General features: G+C 36.1%; 1 protein-coding gene across 12 annotated transcripts in view; it reads right to left on the reverse strand.

Moving 5' to 3' along the window:
- Positions 1-16471, reverse strand: part of eya1 (EYA transcriptional coactivator and phosphatase 1) — a 78624-nt gene extending 62153 nt beyond the window's left edge. For 11 of the 12 annotated variants that reach the window (XM_023326854.1, XM_014476251.2, XM_014476249.2 and 8 more), the window contains exons 1-2: positions 16248-16464; positions 8448-8508 (exon numbers count right to left, since the gene is read on the reverse strand). The gene's annotated coding sequence lies outside the window, so the exon portion shown is untranslated. Of the gene's footprint in view, positions 1-8447; positions 8509-16247 lie in introns of all 12 variants that reach the window. The other variant, XM_023326853.1, reaches the window with a different exon arrangement.
- Positions 16472-19468: the final 2997 nt, after the last annotated feature.

Consider the following 19468-nt stretch of genomic DNA (forward strand, 5'->3'; position numbering starts at 1 on the left):
CCAATGACATCCTTGTCTCCTAGATTAAGTCACTTCTGCTGTTTTGTTTCCTCTAAGCTCTTATCTGTTCATGACACTTTTCATTGTAAAATGTGCTACCTAAACCATAAATTTCACAGTGTCATCTTACAGATCTCAAATGTGCAATTCTGGCTGCCCAGTGAAAGCAAAAAAAAGCATATTAACAAGCCAGCTAATTTTAGTTTTACACAGTGTAACAATCTTCCCCAATGCTGTTGGCCAGACACCAAAGTGGTTTAATGTGATCACACGTGGGGAATCAACCTACTAATCTGATGGAAATATGCAAAAATCAACAAAGAAGGGAAACAAGTTGTGATTACTTTTCTGCTTCAGGTATTGACTGAAAATCCAGTTAGCTTTAAGCAACTCAAAATAAGTGTACTAAAAAATATCTATGCTGTTTTTTTACAGCTATGTGGATAGCTGTATTACTTGGTCCATATTTATTACCATGACAGACATTTAAATATAATTATGAAGCAGTTCAACAGCCGGTCTAACCGACCTTTACGTCTGGACGTCTTCACCACTGACACATTTAGCAGCTGCACAGCACTTAATAAATTACACCTTTAACAAAAGGAAAAGGCATTGAATTGAAAAATGTTTAGCCCTTTAATGCATTATTAATGTTGTCTCTCCCTCAAATCGGCCACTGATGAATAATTAAAATTAATCTCATTATGGCTGTTTTCATTATAAGGTAATTTAATTAAATGAAAGCTCAAGGACCTCTGTGGGGCCTACAGGCCACTAGGGGCCCCATGCCCTGCTCCTCTAATGGATCGAAAACAGTAGAGTGCACTGTTAATGCACAACAGCCCATACATTTTTTAATGGATTTCACTATGGGCAGATCAATGATAACCTGTCATCTTTTTAGCCTGTTGAAGTCTTCTGGGGACCACTGCGAGGTAAATCCCTCAACAGAAACAGCAAGGATATCTTTGCACACAGATAAAACATTTTGAACAATGAGCAAATACATTTTTGCATTATTTTTAGAAGACAATTTCTTGATTTTTTTGTGGTAATAGGCACTCCTAAAGAGAGAATACAAGGATTAGTATTAAGAAATGACAATGCAACAAGAGGTTATAAAATAAAGAGTAAGGAGTAAGCCTTTAAGTCTTTTGCCCATATTACAACCATTAACATCGAGAATGCTTCAGCACGAATGGTGAATGGTACAAGGTGTACACCTGATACCAAACAATAAATGATATCTGAGTCAAATGGGAGCCATTAAAGACCTTCTTAGTGAAGGAGAGGAGGGGCTGAAGAGGAAGAGAGTATCTAGGTTTGTCTTTGCTCAAGGAGCACTTAAGCACTCTAATTATTACATTGCAGTAAAGAGGCACTCATATAACTCACACTAAGAGGACTTTAGCCACTTTTCCTCTACACATGCCGAGGTGTCTTGGCTGTCTACAAAAGCAGCTTAGCAAATAATGAGTACACAACAACAATACTTGAATGTTCAACTACAAATCAGTGTAGTACCTGCTTTAAAAGATCAGGTAATAAAAAATAATAAAAATACTGGCTCTTAAAATCTAATATTTGTATAATCAAACATGCTATTAAAGCATGTTTGAGCATGTACAAAGGAGTTCAGAGTACATCCAGCATGTGTAGGAATAAGTCCTTTTATTACATGCTTTCAGATAGGTGAGGAATTATTGCAAGTCAATGATTTGATGCAATCATCTTGAAAACTATGTGGTATAAGTGCTGCAACTCAGATGCACCATGAATAGCACACAAATGCAGTACGGTTCTGAAATGTGCATAAGATCGGATGATACTATTACTGAATCCCGTGCTATGCCATGCAGACCTTTTGTCTATGTACTGATGAGGATTCACTCATGATCAGGTAATGACTAAGTATGTAAAAATGAACAAGAACATGTCTATTTTCACAGCAGAAAGTAACTTATTTTGTCCATAGGCAGTAGCACACTGTTAAATTCATACCTTTCATCCCATAGACACGTATAGTATCTTATCGGAGCATACTATAAACACAGGTACTAAAATAAGTTTTTTCACCTCTATATCCATGTAAAAGGCATTTTACATAACGGGGTGCACATGAAAAAGTATTAAATAATCTTACTGCGTATGTAAGAATATCAGCTGTTCTCAGTTGTTTAAAATACAGTGGCTTCAGCTGTAAATGTCAAATAATGCAGTGAGTTGTCTTAATAGTTAAAGGGTAAGAAACAGATCAAACTTGTTTTTCCAGAAGTAAAAATAATTTTGTTTCTGCTGTGTGAAATGCACTTTTAAAACATGAAAAGTTTTGTTACATCTCAGTAAAGAAACACTCACATTGTCACAGCAAAAAGGAAGCAAAATACACATTTAGCCCAAAGTTGATTACGTTTCTTACCATTTTCAAAATCAGTTTGCTACTTAGACCTTCCTCTGTTTGCAGATGTATAGAAATTAAATGATGAATACAATTATTTTTGCTTAAATCACAGTGGAAAGTGTATGTATATGCACATCAGGTCTGCATTTCAGAGAGGAAATCTTTAACATAAACATCTGCATTTTGTGAAAACAACTGGGTAATTAGTTTAAGGCATAATAAGCTGGAGTAGGCACACAATGAAAGAAATCATTCTGGCTTTAAAATGAATAAAAATTGATTGTGTCCCAATAAAAAACGAATTGGCAGAGTGTTAACTGGATTCCACATAAACGTCTGTAGCAGTCCCTGGCCGCTTTATTGTGTGCTAATGCAATAGAGAACACTTAGCAATAAATGCTCCTCTCTGATGAGCTCACAGAGGCTTTCCAAGATGGCCTGATGAAATTGTAAAAATTAGATTTCAGCTAGCTGCTAATGACTCCTAAAACAAAGGAAAATCTCCAAATAGAATTAGCCTGCCCTCTTCTTCTCTAAATACATCATATGTAAATTACTGTCATTTGGAGAAATATGCTTGCCTGGAAGGTAAAGCCTTCATTAGGAAATCTCAGTAGGTTTGGGACTCAAACCAGAACTCCTCCAGGACATTTAAAAAGTTTGAGCACTAAGTGAAGGTAGGTATTGTTCACTCATAGCAGCAAACCATAGGCATGACTTACAAATTAATTTCATATTATCTTAGTCAAGCGGGACCAATTTTGCTCCAAGGCTGAAAGCATAAATAGCTTCTATAAGAAACAAATAATTTATGTAAAATTACATTTCTGTTATCCATTTTTGTATTTAATTTAAAATCCACAAACAGCACATTCGCTTAGATACAATATGTTCTGTAAATCACTTCATTCATGCATAGAAAGCAATATAGTATCACATTGAAAGTTATTTAATACTTTAATTAAATGACTGAAAGGCTGATACATTATGATAGCCACTTAGAGCATTATATACTGTTATTATATTAAGCTTTTAACAAGATGGACTAACTGCATCAAAATCTGCTGTGAATGCTAAAAGTCGCCTTAAAACTATGAAAGATTATAGTTTTACAGAATAATATCAATCATAATAAGGCCTGCTTGCATATTTGCCCTTAAAAATGCACTTGATTACATTTCAAATGCATGCATGTAAATACATGTAAAAATACATGTATTCTTAAATACATGTATTTCAACTGTAATGTATGTCTTCATTTAAAAATTGGTTGAACAGGTATTATATCTGAGTGTTTCACTTGCCAAAGACAAAAGAACATCAATATTGAATATTTTACACATTCTGTCAATGTAAAGCAGGAAAACAGAAAAAACAATCTGCATCATGACTTCAGAGCAAACACAAGATTCTACTATAAAGACTTTGAAACCAGTAAGGTAAGATTGCACTACTTTTACGCTTTAGTTTAGTTTTTTCACCGTCAGACTCAAATAAAAAAAAGAAAGTACCATTATATTTCAACTTATTCTTAATAACTGTTTTCCATAGATTAAAAAAATCTGTGGAGTAAAAGAAAAGCTTTTACTTGTTGCTTATGGGACACATTTCCAATTTCACCAGTCACCTCCTTGTACGGATGGTTTATAATGTTGAGGTTTTTTGCCAACTTGAGGCAACATGTTTGAGTCCAACTCATTCAGCAGAATTGAATTTTTAAACTCATAATGTTTTTATGATGCTTGGCTGTGAAAGGGACAAAATTTCATACATGGAATATCTAAATTCTGATGGTTAAAGTCATTTTAATGAAATGCCAGATGAAGTGTGTAAGTGAGTGGAGTTTTCTTCTGTTGTATGCAGTTAAAGCAGCACTATCCCTATCTCACTTGTTACTGCTGAAATTTAGCAAGGTGGATGAAAGAAGTCATCAAAAATTGTCCATTTGTTTACAAAAAAATTGGCCTTGTAGAAAAAGTTGCGGTTGTGAAAAACACACATAGTCATAGCATGAAGAGTTAAGGAGAACGACCCATCACTCTAAACGTAATACTGTTTATAAACTACAGTTGGGAAGCTTTGAATAGCAAGTCGATTACGCAGCTAATCTCTACTTCAGCAGATAGCCCAATTAATGCTTGTTTTACTCCAGGTGCTACTTTTTTAAAGAGGAGAAATGCAAAGAGAGATCGATCTAGGAGGTGTCTATTCTATATTTTTGCTTCTCGCAATCAAAATAAGAAGGATTGATAACACTATTAATATAAATGTAATGATTAATGTATTATAGCAACAGTAAAATATAGTTTGTGATTGTAAATATGTCATACTTGTGTTTGTTATACAACAAAATTATTATATTTTTTTCTGTCACTGTCATAGCTTGAAAAAACCTTTTATAAACTAAAGAAATTTTAAACTGGCTATATAACTAGCTATGTGCCATTTCAGAAAATATGCAACTTACCAAGTAAAATGATAATTTACAACAACTCATAATTGGTGTGTAGGCCAAGGGCAATATAGATATGATAACTCAGTAAGAATTAATTATGTGGGGTGTAAGACTCTTAATGGGTCTTACACCCCACATAGAGTCTTTCCGAGTCTTATCCTATCCTAACCCTAAAATTTAAAAAAGGGGGAAAGTGTGTAAAAAAGCTAGTTATTTAATCTAATCCTGTAACGGGTTTTCCACTCATTGTAGTTCTGTGCTCAAGCTCATATGAAACAGTTTATCATTGTTTTCATTTACCTTCAAAATCTTATTTTACCAATAAAAAGTGCAGGTTACCCAGGTGTTGTCTTTTTTGAGTTTCGCTAAACAGTCTGCCTGTATTTCTGAACCGCATGCTTGTGTTAATTAAATGACAGCTGGACTGGACACAAAGTGACTAAATTTCACAAATTCTTAATTTTTGTTGCTCTTAAAGTGCTTTGTTCTCATTTAGGGAAACTATGATAAAGCCGTATATAAGTGAGGATAGCAAAGCTGTTTGATAACAATCTACTGACCACATTCTGGTTAGTAGAGATTTTCGAAAGCTCTACTTATCACGATCAGTGGGTTTGTTAGACATATGTTTGCAGGACTGGAAGTGGCAGAAGGGCTGCCCGGCTGTGAAGCTTGAGTGTTTTTTGGGGGTCACTCTTGGGGCAAGAAGCAGACTGCAGCTGTGGGGTATTTCCACCATCTATAAGCACCTATGTATTAATGGGCTTACACAAACTGAAAAGCAAAGCTTACATCTGTCAAACCAAATACTAGGCAGTATCCTATATCCTCATTTTCCTCCAAAGCAAAGTATTGCTAATATCTATGCTATTGCCCAAGGGAACAAGACGGATAATAAGGCAAGGGGGTAATTACACTGATCAGTATCTGTAGATTTTATACCCCAAAATGACACTTTTTAAATTTCTCAGCTAATTTATCCGTCTTTATGGCTTGTACTGTACATGTCATATCTGATGTATCTAAATAGTGGTTTTCTTGAAGGAGTGAAGCACCAGATTACAGTAATTGAAAGTCTATACTGTGACAGAAATAGCTGTTCTCACACGGGGGCTAGACCCACTGGTGCCTTTTGCTGTCTGTTGGCGAGAACTAAATATATTTTCTGCATTCTGAATGGCATTCCACTCTAAAGCATATGTGCCAGTAGTTAACTGTGCCTGAGAATAAATAGCTTCCTCAGCCAAGCCTTGAGACATGTCAAAGATGTGTGCACATGTATGTGATTTATTTGTTTTGGGGAGAAATATTAATACACTTGCAGCAGGTGGGAAAAAGTGTCCCTTTCTCAGTTTTTAATTCAGTAACACAAACTCACAGTAATATTTTTTTAAAAAGTGACCCAACATTTTAGGACCAAATTTTACGCCATTCTGACCACCTGCGCAGTAGACAAACATCACCGACTGCGAGGAGTTCCGGCACGCATCCAAAATGTGAACTTCTGAACCAGGGAGGCTGCCGTTTCATTCGTCCAGAAGAAGGAGGCAGCAGTGTGTAGCAACAGGCACTCTAATTTCGTGGTGGCTGAGGGAAGCTTTACATAAGTGATGTGATGTTCTGTGGCTGTCACTCAATCTGCCTCAGATTGCCAAGCAAATAAATGAGGTTGATTCACGTTCACGTCATCTAAAAGCTACTGTAAGATTGAATATCAGCAGCAAAAATGTTAAGCGGACATTGTCCTACGCCACTGAAGCAGGTTAATAGTTCCTTCTTTGGATGTTTCCTACATTTGTAGTCGATGTTACCCAGAAGTGAGGCACATTTAAAATATGGATCTTTGAAAACAACTGACAATTGACCTTAACAACACTAATGTGAGAGAAAGCTGAACATGTTGCGGTTTACGTCTGTCCTCAAGGCAAAGTTACAGTACAGGTGTAGAGTAAACATACTTTGTATTTCTCTAGGTCTGAGGCTTGAAAATAGCTGTGCCAGCACTTGTGGACCACACACAGCTGTTAGTGCTGTGGTTCCGCTCACATCGTGGAGGTTTTTGCCAATTAGCGGCCATGCCTATTTGTAGGGACTCTGAATGAAAATAGGTGAACTGTTCTCCAAAATCTTGTGGCCCTGCCGTTGATGGGACTAACATATTCTTAAAGCAATTATTATCTGCTGATTAAAATCTGACTCAATCTTAGGGAGTTCTCTGGGTCGCACTAGTTTTGATTTTTTTTTTTTCTTTTAAGAATCACGAAACAAAGACGTAAGGAGCATTTAAAATAGTTTTTAAAAATGCAGTGTCTTTTGGACCTCTGTTTATGTGATAAGAAATCAACTAACAAAGATGGTATTTTATCAGCTGATCTATGTTAAAGGCTGACAAACCATGTAAATAGTGATATTGCTTATCTTCCTATTTTAAAATACTGGGAGACCTTACAAATTATTGAGCAAGACAGAGACAGACATACAGAAAAGGGTGATGTTTTTCAGCTTGTGCTACTCCATTATAGAAAATCCTAATAAGTTTTGTTGAGTTTCATGTTTGCCATGAGACATATTTCACAGAAGATGTATAATTAATTAGCGACAAACCTATATTACTACCAACAGTGCAAACAAATTAGCCAATTTTCAGCATGTATTTTAGTTTCTAGGATGTGTGAAATGATGTGTTTTTTCAGTGTTGCCTTTTTGACACTAGTGACATAATGCAGAAGAAAGCTGCTGCTGCACAGGGAACCTTCTCTGTTCTTACTTTTTATATACCTATTTAAGAACAGCAGCCTTTCACACCAAGTTCAGCAGGAAGACGCAGTAAAATGAAATGGGCAAGACCTACAGTATTTCATAATTAATAGGTAGCTCCAACAAGCGGACTGTGCACTGACGTAAAAAGATCAACAACACATAAAGGTGATCATTCACTCTCCTTAAAATTACAAACCCCCCAAAAAATCTTTTTTTTTTTTTTTTTGCAGAGGGTTATTCATTTTACAAAAAGAAAAATAACAATCTGTTTGAAATGTGTCAGGCTTTTTACAATCTCTAATTGCTCTGTTTCATTTGGACATCCTACAGAGTTGCTACTCTACCTGGCTAAATGATCTAGTTTGTTGCTAAGGTGGTCCCTGGCTCTTTCCAGGTCACCACCTGCGAGCAGTACTGTAAATTACTCGGTGAGCCTAATTGCCCGTGTCCGCTGTGTTACTATAAACTACTAGTGGTGTGCTAACTCTATTGTCAGATACTTCATCAATGCACCAGATTTATTTCTCAGACTTAACTTTGAGGACAAGAGTAAGTGTTCCTTGGTATTGGAGACCTTTTTTGGCATGCAAAATTAACCACCTATTCTTAGTGACATCTGAGGGGTTAGAAAAGATAGCAATAATGTTATCAACCAAAACCATATGAGCCCTTGCCTTCTTAGTACAAGCACGTACAAAAAAGCACAATGGGTCCAGATGTTGCTCAGAATGACCCTACCTAGGGGGGTATGGGGCCATTATGCCAATCAAACACTGTAACACTTTAAGTCACAGCCCTAAGGCAGAATGGTGAAAATGTGTTTCTTACCTCACACATACGCACCAGTAGCAACAGGGACTGAAATGAGCTCAGATCTCCCTTTGTACGCCTAAAGCAGAAAAAAATGCACATTTTTAATTTCCTGAAATACCATATTTGCTTTGTTATTTTACATATTTCCAGCAAATGATTATGTAAAAATGGATCAGACAATTAAGATGAAATTATTTTAAAATGACACTCTCCACCACTGATTCTCAAAATCTAGACTCAGATAGGTTTGACTCAATCCAAACCCTGTCCACAGTACACTCTTTATTAGGGCAGTCTTAGCTGAGCCACAATAGAGAAAAGTGCAGTGTGGTGCTATAATTTTTATTATTAAATGATCTTCAAACAACAACCTAATTTTTGGATCAGGAAAACAACACTTTCTGTAGAGCTCTTCCAAAACAACAAAAACCATGAAAAAATATTATGAACCACAAAGTCATCAAGTCATGACATGTTATTCATCAAATTGTTAACAAGTCATATCAAAACTCAGAGGAAGCATGATAGTCTAGCTCTTTACTAAATGTATCCTTGTACAAAGATCCTCAACAGAGCAAGACGTGATCACTAAAGCAAGAAACTGCTATAAAAATATGTTTTTACATATTTTTTTTAAAACTGTCACTATATCCTGACAATTTATGATGCAGATAATCAGTGAAAAAAACTACCTCCTCAGCCTCTTCCCTGTGGTCCTACTGCCATCTGCAGACATACGTTGCTTGGTCAGAAACAATCAATCAAAGCCATGAGGAAGGTCTTAAAACTGTGAATCACTTTTGCGTACACACTGCTCAACACTCCCTCCTTTCTACTGTGCTATAGCTGCTTCCTCCCAGTGGAGCCTGCCTTGAATGTGACTGCTACTTAGCATGCCACCGATAAACAGTTCATCTGTATCGGTAAGTTGTTTCTCCTCCATTAGCTAATGATTGATAGTGGTAAGACCTAACTTCCTCCGTCTTGGCTCTGTTTGGTTGCTTCTGATCAGGAGCAGTGGATTTCTACATACGGCAATAGGATTACAGGGAAGAAGCAGAGGAGCTTGATTTTTTTTTAAAGAATATTTGTCTCATGTTATACTGTCACAACAGTTTTAAACATACAGTATATGTTGAAAACATATTTTATAAAAGTTATCTACTGCAACCTTGAAATGGGTAAGGCAGTTCTTTAGAAATAAGTGGCAACATTGAGAGTTTAGCTGAAGTGTTGTTAGAACATTACAGCAGCTTTCTGAAATCTAGCTGTTGAAGCAAAAAGACACAAATCATGTCCAATAAATATAAATCTTGGAAATTCTTTCCTAGCATCTAGCAAGAAATAGCAATACAACATATCCATAAATGCACAAAACTCTTAACCAAAGTCAATAAGAGTAGATTCTTAAACATGCAAATATACATACACACAGAGAGAAAGAAAATTAAAAACTTAAAAAATAGAAAAAGCAGGGGAGTGGGGGGAATGAACAAATGTTTAGGAATCTCACTTCCATTTTTCACTTTCTCTGAATTATAACCATTTTACAACAGTTGTTTTGTTCCAGTATCTTGTTGTGTTTTGAGTTCATTTTATTGCTACTATATTCATGAGCACAAAAAGAAGTAATCTGTTGAGCTATTAACACTAATTCAGTTTTGTTCAACTTTAAGATAAAATTTTGTGTAAAAGAATTGTGCTCATTATGCCCAACAAATTTGAACAAAGATGGTCACAAAGAAAATGTTATAAACATAACGTACCATTACCTTTGCTTATAAGTTGTAAGAAAATACCATAAAAATCAATGGCTCATCACTAGTTGTTCCTGAATTTTTAAACTTGTCAAGATTTTTTTTTTCTTTTTTACAAGATCTCTTAGAAACCATGTTGAAAACAGTCATTTTATCATTGATTTATTTGATCTCTTTGGCAAGAATGTAAGAGAGTAAAAGCACAATTTATAGGTTAAAAATACATAAAATTACACAAAAAGCTATATACTGGTTTTAATTTAACCTGTTTGAAAAGAAAAACATTTTCAATTACAAAAAAAAAACTACTTACAAAGGATTAAAGTGAATAAGTTCATAACAGTGATTTTCAGCATCAAAAATGTTCAGTCAATGATTTAAAAAAAAAATCCTTTTATAAATTAAAATAAAATAAATCTGAAGCAATAAAATGCAGCAGTGTACAGGCTGAGAACAGAGTAAACCCCGAGCATGCACAGGGGATGTGGTCAGTGTAGGGATGTCAGAAGCATAATGGGCCGCTGAGTCATAGGTTATAAAAAGCTGTCATTAGGGATTTCTGTCCTCAGCAGCTCATCACGCAGGACTTGTGAATTATTTATTACGCTGGAAACTCAAGTGGCCCGTTACTCAAAGATTGCCTAGTTTCCTGCACTTTGCTTTCCTTGGGCCTGTTTATTAAAAGCATATCATCTTCTTGTTGCAATTAAAGTCTGACCTATATCTGCTAGGGTGACTACTGCAGGTGTTTTATTCAACAGAGCATTCAATCGTACAGGAAGACAGATTAAATATTTCATATATACAGTATATATATATATATATATATATATATATTCCTTTCAATCTAAGGAAAATAAAACTGATTTCTATGGTTTTGTTTCAGATCTGATCTGCTGATACCAACTTTGGCTAATTCAAAAAAAATTTGAGAACAATAAGACATGAAAGATTTGTAAAATGCTGCAGCAGTTTTTGAAAAGAGGCAATGGTTTTAAATTCATCATTAAAAATAAGGAATTGTCCAAATTTATGCATAAAAGCATGAAGTTGTTTTTTCCATTTGATTTTTACTAAACACAATATGGTGCATTAAAGCTTTTGGTCAATGCTTTTATAGTCTGATAATGGAGGGTGTTTTAATGCAATTAATTAATGGGAAAAACATATGTTTTGCATGTAACATGTCAATAGCAGAAACATTGACTGAGTCTGATTTTTGAATGAGTGTTTGGTACACCCCTAAAAATAACCCAGAGAAGGTCTACCACATAATAGACATTTTTAATGTCTATTTTCCCTTCATGTGTTTTTAAGATGATCAAAATGATTAAACTCCTATGCAATATATCCATCCTCTACTGAACAAATTTTGGGTAAAAAAAGTCAACTACTTTCAGCCTCACTTAAATTGTTCCTCTCTGTTTTTTGATAGGAAAGTCAATGCAAATCAGTTCAGGCATTTTTCCTCACTTTGTTTTGTTCTCAGTATATGAAAATGGTTAAAAATCCCATGGGTCAGTGAAAACGATCCCCCCTCCACTCCAGTCGCCTGCTCTAAGTCAGCCAAAACATTCCAGACTTCAAAAGACGGCTTTAGCCTACCAGGGCCATTTCAGTGTCCCAACCTCCATGGCCCAGGAGGACTTGGTTATTTGGATAAATTAATTTCTGGAGTCTGCCTGAGTTGCAAAAACAACCTCCTGCCTGACAGCAAATTAGTCTAACTGGAGAAAAAACTAGAAAATATATCAGGTTAAAGAAAACATAGACTTCTTCTTTAGACCAACCTGATTTTTGTTTAACCGCTCTCCTACTTTGTTTATGATTGCACCTAGTTCTGGAAAATTTTAATATTATCATATAAAAATATCATGCAATACATCTGCAAACCAAGCTGTTGGCAGGTGAAGAGTTTCAATAGGCACCATCAGCACAGCGGCCATAAAACACACAGGCTGTGTACAGTACACAGCTTACCGCCTGTGTACTATAAAAGAGCCTGATGTGAAAGTTTAACAACTGTCAGTGGTATTAAAAAAACTGTTATAAAACTGAACTATCTTGACGACAAACATTTGTGAAGGAGAAAAAAAATATGAATCTGAGAAAAGAGACTGTGAAAATAGGAAAAGGAAAATGGTTACGGAGGGAACATTATGCAAACAGATGAAGACAATCCAGAATTAATGGTCCGCAACATTTTCAGGCACACAAAGAGCTGTCCAAGGACACCATGGGGGAGACTGCATGCCCCCCCCCCAGTAATTGGAGGAGCATGTAACTTCAAAAGTAAGGAGAATAGACTGGAGAACTCGCCTCTGAAGTTAAGTCTTAAAGCAAACGTGAAGCACATGTAGTGTACAGTAGGGAATATAGTGCATGTGTGAATGAAAATCGTTCTGTTGAGACATAAGTCGAAGCAGTTTCGCTGCTTTTACAACTGACTTAGCTCTGAGCTGCAATCTTTTGATTACTGAGTTTCCTTCTCGAGTTGTTCACTTTTGATGCATAACGCTCTGAAGCTAAAACTATATATTCCATAATGTCAATAAATATTTCCATAAAATGCAGCATTCAAAGGATGTGAGATCATGGTATTAAAATAAAAAGCTATAGCATATTTTGACCGCAAGTATTAATAAATATGTCAATCACAGTGTGGGATTGTGACCACATTCCCACAAAACAGATGATCACAGTCCAAGCAACAGTCATTAAACCATGCAAATGTCTATCTCTATAGGCATTTGAAATTCACTATAGAGTAAGTTAATTTCCAATATACAAGTCTGAGTGCAAATTTTCTCCTAAAAAGTCCTAATTGTATGCATTTTTAAAAGTGTATGCAATATTTAGAAAAAAAGTATTCCCCCCCTGTTAGCATATACTTGTAAAAATACAAATGTTCTTGCACACTCCACCCTGGGGCTCTTCACACGGAAAGTTACTAACATTTGGTTGTATGTGACTAGTCAAAATGACAGAAGACTGTCCCTCCAGACAGGGTGTGCACACATTGTGTCATGAGAAACAGCAGGTATGCCCAATCATAATGCAGCACAGTGCAGGTCAGCTAACCAAGCCAACCCTAATTTACCAGCTAAGATCTGGTTAGTGGTCCTAACCTTTAGGCCAGTTAAAGCGACTGCACAACCTTAAAATTTGCAACATTTTTATGGATTTTTGTTTGTGCAACTTAACTTTTTTTTTCTTCAATTATTAAAACACAAAATAGTAGTAAGAACATATCACTCAAATTAAAACAAAAAATAAATTGCTGCAACTAAGTAAAAAACACTTCAAGGCTCAATTTAAATGTTGCCTGAAATAACCTTACGACTGCTTATCTGACACTGGTTGCTGGGCTACATTAGAAAAACAGAGACTGAATAATACAGACAAAGAAAACATCATTAGTGTATTCTGGTCCACTTTTTTAGGTTGTGATTGCTACACCACACAGTTTATATAACCATGAAGACCTTCTCGCATGGCCTCCACTGAGAGGAAAGCCAACCTGCAGCAGCAAACCTCATCATAACATTTAATAAGGTGTACAAATTTGACAGCTTGATGAACTCACTTTTAGATACCAAAGAACAACTGATATCTGACAATGTTGCCTAGCAGGAAAAAGAAAAAAAGTGAAATGGGGAGGAAACACTCGCTTTAAACAGAGGATCCAGTGAGTTGTGTGTTCAGTGCTGCAGAACAAGCAGAGAGGGCCTGCCTCTGCAAAGACTGTAATCATGATGGCATATCTTTGACATAACCTACACTTCTGTCTTTATGATGTGCTTCAGCTATACATCATGAAAATGAGTCCAAGCCGGGGTAAAATGAAGACAAAGTGTATCATGATGGAATGGGAAAAGCAGAGAGGAACAGAATCTTTCCAAGGACCTTTGGTCCAAGGGAAGAATGCCATGCACGCTTGAGTCAATCCAACATACACCACGTGAGAAGAAAATATCCATTTTTAACCTGTTATCCATCACTGTCAAATGTGGTGTGCAGGCAGAGAAAAAAAAGGACATAATCAAACAGAAAAATGACTGCCATCTTGGGCAGAATGGATGAGAGCAAAACCTACAACTGTTGTTAACTTAAGGCAAATGAAATTTTGACAAATGTCTCTTATAAAACTTGTACTAACTGCTCCTCATTTCACAGAGTGAAAACATGTTATTTAAAGTGAGTGAACAGCCATAACATAATGCACAGGCAAGTTTAACATTTTCTTGATATTTACTAAGGTTCCATAACATTCAGTATTGCTACAAGAAGTTGAATGTAAATACATAGAGCACATCAATTATTTTAGGGGTTTGTTTTGCAAACAAAATTCTCATGAAATGCCCATTTTTATTAGAATTGGGCAATTTGTGACATGTGGTCAAGGATATTCCAATAAAGTTGTAATCTTTAAGCAGTTTCTATAGAGGCACTTTAGAAGGCTCCAGAAAAACTTGCATAGCTGGAAGCACAATGCAGAAAAATTAAAAGATGTAATAACTATTCACTGTGCTATTTTTGCAGGTGGGATTTTGTTGGGATGTTACATCCACAGTAAACAGTAAAAGCAAATGATTAAATGTTGCATAAACTGTCCATGATGGCACAAACTCACTATTCAGCCTATTTATTTGCTTCCTGTCAGAGACATAACTGTAGCACAATATAAAACTTTTGGTCTGCCAAATTGTCTGGTCTGACAGAAAGTGAGCAGATTTGTTTCTTTACAATATCCTAATATTGTTTTTCATTGTTTGTCATTCTTACTAACACTAAACTCATATCATATTTGCAATACATTTCATCAACAGTTTGCAGAAAAGCACAGGTGTTATTACTGAATTAGATTCACAAGAGTAGCAGATGGTTTCCATGACAGCCAACAGCAACACTAATATTGTCAATGCAATCTCTATTTAAAGCAGGTAAACTCATTTGTTTCTATCAGCAAATGAAGATAGATCTGCAACTGCCATTTTTCTCACTTGCCTTCAATGCCTCCCTTCAAATACGATTTAAAGTTGAGAATACCATGAAACTCAGAATACAATGTATCATCCATTCTTTTTCAATCAAATCCCCTGTTAGAAACTGCTAGCACCTATCAAGGAGGTGATAAATTGCTTCACTAAAGCCTCCTTTCATATTTTAATAAATGGTCCAAAAAGTGCAGTGTAATGTTCTGGACCCTGCTCATAGTCATTTTGGTTTGACTGCAAAAGCACCTGTGCTGAAAACTGGTGATGCATTTACATCCTCCTGCCCCCTCACCACCCAGCAGCTAGAGGGTGGTAGTAGAAATACAAAAATATGCACACCAAACACCAAAGTGTTGTGAACGGCATGTACAAAAGTCCAGCGTTTCTTTTGCTCCGTTTAAGACGAGTTGCTAAGTGTACCTCTGAGTTTCTGACCACATTTTTCAGAAAACAGACTGAATAATTTTTGCAATGTTTTAAGTTTCCATATAAATAAATAAGCACTGCATAACATTAAAGTAAAATTGAAAATTCCTCCCTAAAAATTGCAGAACATTGTATGAAAAATGTGCAAGAACCCCTCTATAGGGATATGGGTTGCATTCATATGAACAATAATTAAAGGAGTATGAAAACTGGATTTTGGAAATTGACATTTGGGTTTAAGGTTGGTTTTTATACTCAGTAGTACCCACTATCACTTTATGTAAGGACCTCTAGTATCACCTAATAAATAATATCTTGGCCTTTATTATACAGCCCATAATAACAGCAGATGAGCCTTAAATAAAGCTGTTTCCGTTTAATTTGCTACTTGGTTTATTTTTGCTCGTCACAAATCCTTCCGCGACTTCAAACTCAGCGTCGTAGCTGTCCACCAGCTCCAACAGCTCTGTCTCCGCCCATTTTTAAAACGTCTCAATAATACGCTGTCACTCAAAGTCACAAATTTGACAAATTGCCAGAATCACAATGGTTAAAGCGGAGAGACGTCTCCGAAAATAACAGACCAAAAAATAAAAATAAAAAAGAAAGAAAAAGTGCTTTCATATCCTCCCTACCTTCACATAAAAAACAGCCGCTGCTTGTCACCACATGCAACAAGTCTCCCTGTCTATGAACAAGAATGTCACAGACGCCTCCTTTTCCTCCTCCCTGCTGCCGGTTGGAAGTAGTCTCTGTGCGTATAAAACTCTAGTGGAAATGACCCTTAAAAAACGTATCATTGCTTACTGCGAAGTTCTTCTGGGAGCCGAGTCGGAGGAAGGTTACTGTGAATTGGAAAGATATCCGCGTGCGAGTGTGTGCGCGCCCGCGCGCGCTCTGAGTATCAGATGTAAGCGGAATAATTATTTGAAGAAACGCACTTTTATTCTTCCATATATGTGCTTTTCTACACAGCGTATTTTTTTATTTTTTTTTACAACAACTTTATTGTGAGTATAAGAAAATACTCTGGCAGATTTTATTACTGTAATATTAAATCGAACCAATAGTTACAAGGAAGGCACAATGCTACTGAGTTATTATTGTAACAGTAATAACTGAATTTGATTTAGAACGCCACCTATAGGCCCACATGCATATCAATAAAGTTATTAGCAGATAAAGTGAAATGACAGCAGTAAAGTAAAAACAAATACAAACATCAAATTTAACCATATTTTTAATGCCAAATTTTAATGGAATTTATTATGTATACATTTCTAGATAACTAAAGTTTATGATTCCATCTTTTTGTCTAAATTCATAATGTAAAAAGCAGGACAAACCTTGTGGCATCCAGAAAAAAAATCATAAACTAGTTCTTTTCTAGAGGAAGTTAATCTTTTTTTTTGTTTGTTTGTTTTCAACTCATTGTAATTTAAAATAGGAAAACATATTTTGTCAAAGCCTTGTGTGTTATAAAAGTAGTCAATTTCAGTGTAAAGATATAATTTCAGTTTATTATTCAATGTGTGAAATTATGGTGTCAGAAGTGAAAGTTAAAAAATTGCCAATCACTTGTAAAAATAATATACTATTTAAAGTTTAATGCAAAAATGTATATGCTGTTTTAGTATTTACCGTTTTTTGCAACACCCCTTGAGCTTTTTCTTTTCATCTTGTTAGGTTAGCTTGTTGTGCTTTGTGTAATAGACCAACATAAACTAAGGACCTCAATTTGAAGTGAAAGGAATATTATGATTGCCATTTTTTCATGATTAAAATCTGAAAATCAACATGTGTAATCTATTATCTCTAAACCCAAAAGGAAAACTCAATATAGCAAGTGACCTTTTAAGCAAGTGAAAAGGTCACTTGCTTTCAGAAGTGACCTTTTCTTGATATAATCCATTTGAATACAACTGAACTGAATACAACTGAATATTAATCGTTATGTGAAGGCCTCAGCGGTTTCAACCAAACGATTTAGCAACCAAATCGTGCAGACCTATTAACACACCAGACAGGTCCAGCCATCTCTGGAAGCAAGGTTCAATCTATCATTTGAAAATGGAAAGTGTTCCATATCTGCAAACCTACCAAGTTTTAAAATGTTTTTCTCTCATGTGCCAAATTCTTGTTCGGAAGAAATGTAACTTTTAATGTGAATACACAGTTCCTGTGGTAACACATGATGTTGGCAATAAAATGTTGTTCGGATTATTTTCTTCAGTAGGGAAAGGGAAGCTGGTCAGAGTCAAAGATTTACAGGGAAATCCTGGAAGAATGCCTTCTGTAAGGCACTATATCCTTCGGGATGGACTGCCCTTTCAAATCAGGTTTGCATTACTGTATGGGCTCCTAAAGATTAGTTTGTCATCTCCTGAAACTTTCCTTTTTATACATGCAAATAGATGTATGAATGCAATGACAATAAAACCATTTTCTATTCTATTCTGATTTTGAGAAAGTACTGTGTGAAAAATGGTCCTTTTGAGGTAGATCCGTCATTCATGCTCGCTTGAATGATCTCCATTTATTAATCAGACAGGATGATTGGATGGACAGGCTCTAACAGCCTCCAGCAATACATCACAAGGCAATTGTGATGATTTGTTGCATCAATTGACAATCACCGTAATCTCATTTGGCTTTGAAGATGCACTCAACCGAAGGTTCCAGTCCAAGCCTTTATTTCAGCTCAGCCAATACACCTTCGGAAAAAAAGGAGAATGCAAGTGGATGAACGGTGCCACATATCCTTGAGAGCATTTTTTAATTTCTTGGTGCTCCATCTGTTGAAATGATAAAGTGCAGCCATTATGGAGTGCAACGAGATTAAATTAATCAGGTTTGTCCATTATACTGCCACAGGCTCTTCACAGATGATTGCAATTTTCTCTGTCAGGCCCATTATTGTAAGATGTGTTTAGTGGGCTTGATGCAATTAAAATGGACTTAATGTAAATTTAACAACACAAATAACACTTTTCTGTGTGTATGTTTGAGAGGGGGTGCGGCTGAAGGGTCCTGAAGTGCAACGGTAAACACCCACTGTAACCGTTTTTAACTTCAAACAAACCAGGGTGCTATTTGATTAGTCTGGACTCTGTGATCAATAACTATGTTTCATGTTTTCATGTTCTCCGTTATGTCAAAGGATCCGGTTGCACAGACCACCCTTGTCTGGATATCAGCTGTGAGGAACACAACACCTTGCACAAGCGTATCATGATGTCCATAGATCACTTGAACCTGGTGAGGGGGGAGTTTAATGGAGTCGCTCTAATGAAAGCGTATAAAGTGCAAGCATCTGAATCTCACGGTTCAGTATGGTAGGTGAGGCAGACTTGAGAGAATTTTATTAATTTCTCCCCTAGAGCTGATCTAATATCCTTCAGATTGGTTGCTTCCTCCTCCTGGATCGGGTCACCGCCACGGGACAAAGCCTCCAGGATGTGTGCTTAAACGGTGGAGATCTCTGCCTAAGCGTCAGAAAACTCTCGCCGACATTTACATGCGGGAATGGCGGAACTGTTACGCTAAAAGTGTCAGCTGCTTTTTATTCTCAGCACCTCCATAATGTCTGATTTATGGAACACAGTAAAGTATAACAATGCACCAATGCTTTGTTTTCATGGGGATATCCTCCTACACATTTTTTTCATCTGTGAGAGTTTTTCATTTTCCACATTTCAATCTGAATCCTCACATCAGCCACATCTGTTTTGGGTGATTTCAATAGATTTGAATAGCCTGAGCCTTAGGTTATTGTGGCTAAATGAAGAATTACCATAACCAATCAGGCAATGCGCTTTATTTTATTTTACACAGAATTACAACTTGAGGGCGGATT

Source organism: Xiphophorus maculatus, chromosome 21 (assembly GCF_002775205.1).
Source record: "Xiphophorus maculatus strain JP 163 A chromosome 21, X_maculatus-5.0-male, whole genome shotgun sequence".
In the NCBI taxonomy this organism is placed as follows: Eukaryota; Metazoa; Chordata; class Actinopteri; order Cyprinodontiformes; family Poeciliidae; genus Xiphophorus; species Xiphophorus maculatus.